This window comes from Grammomys surdaster, unplaced genomic scaffold, assembly GCF_004785775.1.
Source record: "Grammomys surdaster isolate TR1022 unplaced genomic scaffold, NIH_TR_1.0 126121, whole genome shotgun sequence".
In the NCBI taxonomy this organism is placed as follows: Eukaryota; Metazoa; Chordata; class Mammalia; order Rodentia; family Muridae; genus Grammomys; species Grammomys surdaster.
In genome coordinates this window covers 3,393,041-3,404,279 of record NW_021620929.1, presented here as the reverse complement: position 1 = coordinate 3,404,279, position 11,239 = coordinate 3,393,041, and the positions used below count along the sequence as shown (strand labels likewise).

Genomic DNA, 11,239 nt, shown 5'->3' with positions numbered 1-11,239 from the left:
CTCTCTCTCTCTCTCTCTCTCTCTCTCTCTCTCTCTCTCTCTCTCTCAATGTCTGTCTGTCTGTCTTTTTCTCGTTGCTTTGAGCCAGCCATTCCATTATATGAGTAAGAAAAGTACAGAAAACAATATGGGAGAGTGTTACCATTGCTGTGATAAACCTGACTGTGTAGTTCTTGGGAAATATTTTGAGGCTGAAATGTGGAAGTGTTTGGTACTTTAGGTTAGCATGTTGGAAGCAGAGGTTAATGAGCCATTCTCTCAGGGCTTGGAACATGGAAACACTGAAAGAAACGTGGAAAATAGAAGCATGGATCATAAGATTTAAGAGGGAAGCAAGGGCTATATTGGGGAAAAGGTTAAGGACCATTTATGTGATGTTTTAGAAAATCCATGTATTGGCTTCATTCTGTCCGTGTTCCGAGAGTTTGCATGAGGTTGAATCTAATTATAATGGACTAGTTATTTTGTTTGATGGAGGAAATTTCAAGGCAGGGAAATCAGACTGGGATATGATCAGACTGTTTACTGTACTTATTCAAGTCTGTAGTGAGAAGAGCATAAAGTTTGGCACATTAAAAATGTGTAGTTTGTTGAGGATAAGAGCTTGAACACACTAAAAATTACAGCCATGAGAACTTCAAAGGAGGCTATAATGGTTAAAGAACAATATCCTGCCCTGACATGGGATAGTGTGTGTGTATGTGTGTGTGTGTGTGTGCGTGTGTGTGTGTAAGATCCCCCCGTGACAGGCTCTAACTTTTAAAAATGTAAATTTATTTGAAAGAAGAGAGTTTGAACAGAGAATTCAGCTGAAGGGGTCTTCTGCTCCTAGAAAGCAAATACCCAGGGAAGTGTTTTCCTGGGATCAGTGCACAAAGCTACTAAGCTGTGCTTCAGTGGGCTCAGGCTCCATGACCTTCCCCTTTGTACCAATCTCTGTTCACACTCCTGGGAACTTATCAGAACTTGGCAGCATCACCCATATGGTGTTTTACCAGCTGGGTTTTGGTGTTGTTTTGATCTAACCATCTCTTGCTATATTCTGTTTTGGAATGAGAATGTTTACTGTATGCCATCGAATAATTGAACTATGTAACTTGTTGTTGATTGTCCAGGGGCTCAGAGTTAAGGGAGTACTTGCATCTCAGAAGAGACTCTACATTTATACTTTTAAACAATGCTGAAACTGTTAAATCCTACTGGTGGTTTTGAAGTTGGACTGAAATTCATTTTGCATTATGAGATGGCCATGAACCTATGGGGACAAAGGATGAATTATGATTTTAAAGTGATATGTTGGGGCATCACGTTGACAAGGGCAAGATTTATGGTGTTTTATATTGATATCAGCTTGACAGGATCTATGAATCAGCTAGGAAATAAGATAAGGGCATGCTTCTGAGAGATTTTCCTGATGAGGTAAACTGAGGAAGGATGACCCACCCTAAAAGTAGGAAGCAACATTTCACAGGCTGGGTCCTGTACTGAGTAAAAATGAACTAAGAATTGACAGCATTCATCTCTCTGCTTCCTGACAGCAAGTGCAGTGTGACCAGCTGCCTCATGCTCCTACTACCATGATGGACTGGTGCTAATAGGCCAAGTATAAGCTTCCACCCTTAAGTTGCTTTTGCTGTGGTATTTTATGAAATTAAAAGGGAAAAGACAGTGTGCCACTGCAGGTCCAGTGCACAGCAAACCTTTAGCCTTCATACACTGGTTTTCTCAGGTATGGTTGTGACAGAAAGCTGGCTAACAGAGGTTGTCTACTGAAGCTAGGAAGGTTCCATCCCCAGAGCTTTAGGACGATCCAGTTGTTTCTGGCTGACTCAGTCCCTCATTTCAATCATGAATCATAGGCTTTGTGAAGCCACTCATGATGTTTGTATCTGCTTTTTCCAGCTGTAGGTTTGGGAAATCCATAATGGGATTCATGATACACTATTGCCCGGCCCAGCAGGCTCCTTCTATGAACTTGAAATAGGCTGACTCCTTTGGAACTGGGGAAAGGCAGGTCCATGCATCAAATCATCTGTTGACAAAAGCCTTATGTTAGCAAATTTTTATGGCCTCTCGAGGCTCCAGTCAAACATCGTTCTGAAAGAGCCTTGTCTGGTCCATTTGCCTTCTCAGTTTTTCTTTCCTAAATTAAATTTTATGTCTCTTCGCTAAGCTAATGTCGCTCTTACCTATCTCTGTCTTCAAATGATCTCCTCAGGACTGTGAGCTTCCTGAGGGCAAGACTCATGACCGCTTGCCTCTCTCTGCATCTTTGGTGTCATCCCAGGACAAGTGAGGCCAAGCAGGATCCCGAGTTGACTGGATTGCTGGAGGAAGAGTGCCTAGGAGAGCATCCATCACAGATGGCAGATCCTGTTGACACCGAAAGTGTGAGATGCTCCTTGTAGGGTCTAGCCTTGGGTCCTCTGCCTTCCTTAGTGTCCTCCCACTTGCTATCATTGGCTCTTCACAAACTGTCTCTCTTCTACAGCGCACATCAGCCTGAAAGTGAGGCTCATCTGCCTAGCATCCCCCATCTCGAGCATCCCCACGCTGTGAGCATGAATACTAATGCATCACGAAGATTCCAGCCCAGAAATGAGCTCAGGACTAACAATTAGCAACCCTAGCGCCAGAATGAACCCAACACATTCAGATGTTGTGGGTCAGCTCAGTGCAAGACAGGACACCAGAAACCAGAAATGAGCCCGATGAGTAACCATTGCCAAGACTGTTCTGTGGGAACAAAGAAGGGAAACTTTCCATAAAATACACAGAGGGGAGAAGCAGCCTTTTGCCCTCTCCCTCAGCTCCTGGGGGAAAGGGTGGTCTTCTCAGGAAGGCAGGTAGCAAGTATCCCTCCTTCTCCTCCTCTTTTTCCTCCTCTTCCTCCTCCTCTTTCTCTTCCCACTCCCCCTGCTCTTGGATGTGCTGAGCCGTGTGCATGGGTTCTGTGATGTCATCCAAGACAAAGGCTTTCCCTACTGCTCTTCTGTGATGTGGGGTAGCCATTCTGGAGTATGGGAGTGCATATCCTCGGTCACCCTACTCCATGATGCCACAGTTATCTCCTTCTTTCTCTCTGGCTCCTTGTTTCTCTCTGGCTTCTCATCTGAGAGGAGAAAGGCTCGGCCCTTGAAGGCAGACAAAGTTGAGCTCAGAGCCTTATACTATAGATCCTGTCAGGTTTGTGTCTGGGGCAGACGCCATCATCAATCTGCGCCTCCGTTTACCAATCTATGAAATGGAGAAGAGAGCACTACCTGCCACAGGGATGCTGCTGGAATCTCCATATCCACAGCTTACTGTGATGTGCCAGCCATGTGGCTCTGCCTATTTCACAAATGGCTGAACTTTAATTTCTGTTCCAAGTTCCCATTTCTCTCAGCGATAAGAAAATAGTTCAAAATACTCAGTGCCCAACATCGTCTGAACATTTGGAGTAGGTTTACAGTACACTGCAGTAGAGGTAGGCTTCACTTCGGGTATGCAGCCCCAGATAGCCCCTCCTTATGCTCAGTGTGATCACTGTACCATTGGGTCACAGCTGGGACCACTCAGCCTAGACCAGACATTTGCGGGTGCCCTGTGACTTCTGAGCCAGCTACTCTCAGGCTTGGGAACATGATTGTTCTTTCGAGATTCACCCAGAAGGGGCAGATCAGGACTCCTATTTGGTGTAGGCATGAGGTCTGCAGCTGTATAACATTTCTACACAGAAAGGAGCCATTTCCATCACTCTAGCCGTATCCAGTCTTTGGAGTTCTCTCAGCATCCACACCCTACCAGAGCCTGTGCTTCCAATGAGCTAAGCAGATATCAACCCCCAAGTGCCCCCTGCAATTGTCAAGGACGAAATCTCTCTCAGCTACTCTCTTACTGATAAGAGTAGACCATTCCAGGCTTTTTATTGCATGCTAAACTTCCATGTGCCAAAACCCAAGAAAATAACCCTCTGTTTCTATATCCTACAGCCTAGGCAGGAGAGTTCATAGGTCTCAAATGTGGAGCTGAGTATGTGCTCACAGGAAATAATGAATTCTATGAAGATTCCCCCAGCTTTATACTCCCATGTTTCAGCAGACCTTGTCCCAGAGTCAACCCTCAATACAATAGTGACAGGAGTCCTTAGATTCCTCACTCCACTGGGGCTGCCTCACTCCCAGACAGCTGTGTGCACCAAGAACTGGATCATACTGACAGGTTCACTGCTGCGGTGTGGTGCTGGGTGCATCCATCCGTTTATAGCTGGCATTATTACTAATGATTATCAGGTCCTCTGGCTGTCTTTCTATCCTCCCTCCCTGATCTCTTCCTCCTGGGTGTTCGTTTGTAGAATGTGTGGAAAAAGATCCTGCACATGCCCTAGCAGGCTATGGCTGCAGCCCCAGAGCACTAGGTGGGGGGGGGGTACCCTGAGAGTCAGACTTGTCATTCAGAGGCTCCAGGACCCTGCACCTTCACTCGGCTTCTGTCTTTCAGCTCTGAGAAAATTTAGAATATCTGCTAGCCCTTGGTATGCTTCTACCTCCCCGGAGGAGATGTCAGTTGCCAGGGTGGCAGGAGGGAAAACTGGGAGCTCAAAAGCAGAGGTACTGAACTGCAAGCCGGCTCCACCACTCACTTTCTAAGTGACATTGGACAGGCCAGCACCCTCTCTGCGCCGTAGGTGCCTCATATACTAAATGAGAGCTAATGAAAGTGCTGGCCACACGAGGCTATTGAAATGATGAAGTGAGGCTCGGCATGTTACTGGAACATGGGAAGAACACCAAGGAGGATGGCTGCCCTCGTTAACGTCACAATTACATAACCAGAGAAGAGTGATGTCGGGGAATGAATGCACTTGCCCAAGCAGGTGAGAGGGAGCCACTTTCTGCACATACTTAACAAAGACAAGAAATTCTGAATTTTGCAGCGCATGTCTGCCACGAAACTCAGTACCATAGGGAGACAAGGGATGGTGAACCACAGCCTCCCTCACCTTTGCCCCATCCCTGCTCAGACCCTCATCCCTGACTCTCCACATCCTCTGACTCTCATCCTTTGTGTGTGGTTCTTCTCCTATGATTTTCACCTTCCTAAGCTGACCTAGACCTCTGGTGGTCTCAACTTTTATTTATCCTAGGATTTTGAGTGGGGCTGGCCAGTGGCCAGAGTCAAGCCTGGTATCCTGGATAGCACACACTGAGAGGGGATTCTGATGGCTGGCATGTGACAGTTCTTTGTCAGATTTTCATCCCCTGAGACTGTGAGCAACACAGTAAGCACAGACCTGTCATCCCCAAGGCAGACTCGGCTGTGACAAGCAAAAGGCGCTCACTCAGCACCTTCACTGGTGCCACAGATGACTGCATGAAGGTCATCATCAATGTAACAATGACCTTGGGCCTCGAAGTCCTCCTAACTACCCTTGGGAACCCTTACATGCTACCTTCAGTTAACCCTAGATGTTGCCATGCCTATCTTATACATGTAAATACCAGACCTTATAAAGTTGAAGTCACACAGCTCAGACGCAAACAAGTCATGCCCCTTCCTTCTTCCCTCTTTCATGGGTGTAGTTTCTGAACCGAATGTCCACAAATGTGCTTTGTGGTAGACTCATGGATTCTATATAGTCTAAGTGCAAGCTCATGCGCACGCAGTTGCTCTAGAGAGAAAGGTTGAGAGTGTTTCCTGATACTCTACTGCTTGAACAGATCTGAATCCTCCCATCTTCCCGTGCCCATCCCTGGAGAGCCACTCGATCAAGGTGCATGAAGTGTCTACCCTGTTCCTAGTGTAGCGTGGGCACCAAGCCTCTGGGCTCCAGGAATCCCCCTCCTCCGCAGGATCTGGGCAACTTAGCACTCTGCTGGCAGCATCTCAGCTGCGTGGGTGGCTGCACTCTGTCTGAACTCACCCGGCCCTGGCGACGCCTGCGCCAGCGCTAGAGTAGGAAGGGGGATCCCTTGGGCCAGTGTGCAGCCAGTCAGGGCACGTGCCAGAGCCTGTGCATTTGGATGTCCCCAGCCCTCTCCTCCCTTCCCCTGAAGCTCACATTAGTTCTGCTCCCAAGAGAACATGATGAGCTTCGACAGATGAAGCCATGCTTGATACACGGGAACATGGCCTGAGAGGATGCTCCTCGTTGAGCCCAAGTCCTATTCAAAGTTCTCTTCACGTTCCTGTGGAGACAGAGGAAATGTAAGTAAAAGGGACCAGCAGGGGAAATTGAGGCACAGAGGGAAGTTTTCTAAGTCAGGACAGCCATCCAGCTCTGGAGACCCCCACTAGGTATTTTGATAATTATAAGCACTTTCGGCTTCTCCCCGTTCTTGCCATTGATGTTCTCAGCATGGTTAGGGAGGGGTATGGAGTGAGGGGAGGGGCTTTCTCAACAGTCAGATGCTTTACCCAAGGTCACATAGCAAGCGTCACTGTGCTTGTAGCATCCGTCTGCACAGATGTGTCCTGTGAGGATCCTCTGAGTACCTGACACCCGGAACTCTCCGGCATCCTTCTTTCCTTCCAGCACGGACTGAGACTGCGAGGGGTTGAACTGATGGATGGACAATCTGCAGCCACAACTAGCAGCTCCCTGAGCTCAGGACTTCTTGCTTTCCCTTATTCAGTGTGGACTTGCATGATCAGGATATAGCCTGACTTAGCTATACAGTGTTTAGCAATCACGGGTAGAATCGATGACCGGATTGCTAACTGAGCCCCAAGTAAATGACAACACAAGGGCCATGTGCTTTGGGGAGGGTGCCAATGTCCTTTCTCCTTTTGGTCTTGCCCAGTCCTCATGCCAACCCATGAAGTGACTATGTTCATGGGTCAGACGAGGAAGTGGACACAGAGACACAGTCTCTAGACTTGACCTCAGGAGCTAAGTGATGAAATCATCTTTACATCTTGACTGGTGTCAGGTTGACTATCTGTGGCCCCTGAGGAGGCTCTGGAGCTCCTTCGTGTGTGGGGGATGGGGTGAGGTGGAGTGGGTATGTATGCAAAGCAGGAACCTCTGCCTTTGCTTTCTAAAGCTTCCCGTCTATTTGAGGAGGCCGACTTATGCATGAGGAACATTTGGGAAATGGAACAAGAAGCAGTGAGCGAGCGTAGCACTGAACCGCACATGATCAGGTGCCAACCGCATTCTCTGCTTCCACTAATCTCAGTCTTTTAATACCAGATGGGGACCCTGAGAATAGATTTCCTACCCGACAGATGAAGAGCAAAGATGGAAGCCACAGGGAAGGCTGAGGCTTACTGGCTTCTGTACCCATTAATGCATTGCCAGGCCTGGTCCACAGCAGCAGGCACGGCAGGTGACCAGCCTCGATCACAGGCTTATGGATGTATTAGGTACATATTGAGGGCTTTGCATGAAGTGTCTCACCAACCTCACAGCAGCAGGGTGAGGGAAATGTCCATATAATGCACAAAATGGAAGTAGGGCTCAGAGAGACTGCTCATCATACCCAGCGTCACACAGCAAGGGGGCAGGGTGGATCTGAACTCAGTTCTATCAACTCCCAAACTCCAGCCATCTTGTTACTTCTGTTTGTGGCACGAGGAACTGCCATTGATGTGATGGATGGGAAGATGTGAGGTTGAGGGGAGGATGAATAGGAAGGAAAAGAAGAAGGGACCAAGAAAGGTGAAAGGTGAAAGATCAGGTGGACAAAAAAAAGAATGAAGTTAGGGACAAAAGAAAGGGGAGGGAGCGGGAGAGTGGCCAGAGGAGGGGGCAAGAACAGGCTTTATGCTAAATATGCTCAGATAAGCACTGACATACTTTCCCAGGATCCCCGTGCACCTCTGACCACCCCACTCCTTCCCCTCAAATAGCCTCAGAGGAATGTTCTAAAGAAGTACTATGTAGAAGCTCATGCCTTGATTCCTGTGCATTCTGAGGGCATAGACTGAGCACTGGACCCTATAGTCAAGGTGGCTCAAGCAATAGGGAGCTGTCTCTTGCAGTCCCAGACTCAGGGAGTCGACAACCAAGCTGAAATCATTAATCACAGGTGGTAGAAAATCCCAGTGTGCACACCCGTCTTTGTGCAAGTAGGGTTCCTGGAGTGGATCTGGCTTTTTTTTTTTTTTGAGAGACACGGAATCTATAAAACCAGAGCGCTACCCTTAACCTTGAGACTCAGTCTCCAAATGCAGCCAGGCTAGGGGTTACAGCTTTAATGTAACAAATTAGTGGGCACACGAAAGTTTAGTTCACAGTAGGACAGATGAGAGAGGAGTCTGAGATAGAATGGGGAAGAAATGAGCTAGCTCAGCTGCAGAGTAGAGGGGCACGCAGCACTGAAGCTCAGGTTAGACCAGGTAGGATGAGTCTCCCATGGTAGCCAGCACTTCCAGGCAGAGACTGCAGCACAAGTAAGTCCTCAGCCAGTGACTGCTGGTGTGCTCCTCGAGCATCCCCTGGGCATGCCATACCTGCCTGTCTGTGTTCTCCCTCTCCACATAGTCGGCTGCTGTTGTGCAAGTTGCCAAGAGGCAGGAGAGGGGCTGTGTTTGCCTCCCTTCCCTCTTCTTCTGGGTGTTCTTCTCCATGTAGTCCTCAGACTTTGTGAATGTGTCCCACATGATGTATGCTCTTTTGTTGCACAGTGTGTGGTGTTTGTTTGTGGATAAGACCTACCCCTTAGAGTAATAGCAAGAATAAATGGGCTACTTTGAGTGTAACTATTCAGTTGAGGGTGGGCAGAGGTGTCACAAGCAGTTGTTGAATGACGGAGGGAGTGAATGACTCTTCGCTTGAGACAGTGTGCTTCTTAAATGGTCAAGAATAATCTAGCAGTCATCAATTTTTAGTAATTAACTGAACCCTGAGGATGGCGGTTTGAATGAGAAGGGCCCCCAGAAGCTCATATATTTGAATTTTTGGTCCTTAGTTGGTGGCACTGGAAAGGTTTAGGAGGTGTGGTCTTGTTGGAGGAGGGGTGTCACTGAGGTGGGCTTTGAGATTTCAAAAGCCCACAGCATTCCCAGTTAGCTGTTTCTGTCTGTGCTTGTACATAAGACTGTAAGCTTTCAGCTAGTGCTCCAATACCATGCCTGCCTGCCTGCCTGCCTGCCTGCTGCCTGCCTGCCTGCCTGCCTGCTGCCTGCCTGCCTGCCGCCATGCTCCCTGCCATAAAGAGCATGGGCTCACCCTCTGAAACTGTAAGCAAGTCCCCAGTAATCTCTTTCTTCTCTTAGTTGTCTTGGACATGGTATCTCTTCACAGTTAAAAGAAAGAAACTAAGATCCTAGCCAACAACAAAACCAACAATCAAAAGCTCTCATCTTCCTCCCTCTCTCCCTCCCACATAGAGTGACTACATCTGTGTCAGACCAGCAGCTGAACAGATAGGGTAGCGCTATAGCAGCACACAGGGAAAGACAAATTGAAAGAAAGACAATGAAATCGAAGGTTGTAAGGTGGGAAAATGGAGCCTCGGGTGCTTCTTTTAGGAAACTCCAAAGGAGGTACTGGCTGGGCACCAGGAGAGGTTCCTAGCGGAGATGAGAAGTGAAATAGATCCGTGCTGGCAGAGGGTTACCAGAGAGAGAGAGCAGATGTGGGATAGCTAAGCAGAGGATAGGCAAGTGGCCTGAAGCAGGGCCCTAGAGGGCACCTCTGGGCAATAGAGAGGGCTTGTGTGGTTAGATTCCCCCAAAGGCAGACCAAGAGACAGGAAGAATTGGTAGACGAAGCCAGGCTACAAAAGGCTCAGCGGCTAGAACTTCATACCAGTAACTTCATGCTATTCCCATGGCTCAGAGACAACTAAATCTACACCTCTATAACTTGGCCATGTGTGGTCTGTAAAGCAGAGGGATTCCTCTGTAGGGTGCTTCTTCAGAGGATTGTAGCAAGGAAACAAGAGAGTGGCGTCCTGGGCTTTGGTGATCTTGCAAATACTGCCCTGCTTATGAGGTTTCAAAGCATGTGACTAGCAGAGCCAGCAGGGGCAATGCCTCTGTGTGATATATTGGAGGAGCTTGTAAAGACATCTGGGGCAGCATCATGTTCTCCTTATCAAGACCTTCCTCTGTTCCTTGAGTCACACTAGACTAGTTATCTTCTGGGAACCCCAACTTCAGGCTTTCCTACCTTTCCCAGAGGACAAGAAAGAGAAAGGAACCACCTCCTATGTCCATCGCCTTCCAGCACTCCAGGGAAAAAGGCTCAGGCAATCCTGAAACATCTGGTAGAGAGCCGAGGCTTTGAACTGGGTGGAACTCAGAGTCACACCACACCCCTCTCTGTGCAAGTTTAGGTGTGTGAGGGAGCTGATGGCTTTTTGCACCGTGAGCACATCTGAGGGGCTTGGCTGAGGTCTTACAGGTGCACACACACACCCTTGTGTGTATTATGGGTTTGGAGTCTGTGCGCAGCATCTCAATGTCTGTGTAGGCTTGAGAGACCTGTGCCCATATGTTCGTGGTAGCATATATGTATGCCTGTTTATGAAGCCATATGTTGAGGGGTGCTGTGAGCTCCAAACACAGCATGTGTCTGGGTGCTGCAGAGGAAATGACTGGACAGGGGTCTGGGAACAGCGGGGATTGGGGATTCTCGGTGCAAATGCACATGGAATTCTCAGTGAAAGTCCAGGCAGACAGGGCAAACAGGCAGCTAGGCTGGGGAAGAGGAAATTCGGAGCTTTCTAGGGAGACACCTGTCATTAACTGCTACTAGGAGGTAAGGCCACAGGTCCCCAATCATTGCCTTTTCAGTGGAAAACTGAAGTGGGACTTGAGGGTCCTTGTCACCTGAAGGGAAGGCCATGGAAGGGAGATTGCTTTCTAAATTCAAGGGTTACCCCCTGGGTCCCTAACTCAAGGACCTGCCCCCACAGATGACTGATCAGCAGGTGAGAAAGCAAACACACACACACACACACACACACACACACACACACACACACAGAGAGAGAGAGAGAGAGAGAGAGAGAGAGAGAACACAGAAGAGGGGGGAGGGGCAGCAAGAGCCTAAGGAGACTCACAGCTACCTCTCTCTCCCCACTTCCCCCACTTCCTGTCACTAGAAATGAGGAGCCCTGGCTCTGGGGGGTTCTGCAGGTCCCCAACACCTCCTACAGAGTTCAGGGGAGCCTTTCTTGATGACAACTCTTTTTGGGTGGGGCAGAATTTCCCCCACCCAAGAAAGGCAGGCAGTGGTTAAATGATTTTCTCTGAAGTCTCTCTCTCTCTCTCTCTCTCTCTCTCTCTCTCTCTCTCTCTCTCT

General features: G+C 48.5%; 1 protein-coding gene across 2 annotated transcripts in view; it reads left to right on the top strand.

The window, feature by feature from the left end:
* Window positions 1-11,239, top strand: part of Kcnip1 (potassium voltage-gated channel interacting protein 1) — a 360,908-nt gene that overhangs the window by 137,906 nt on the left and 211,763 nt on the right. The window lies entirely within an intron of this gene.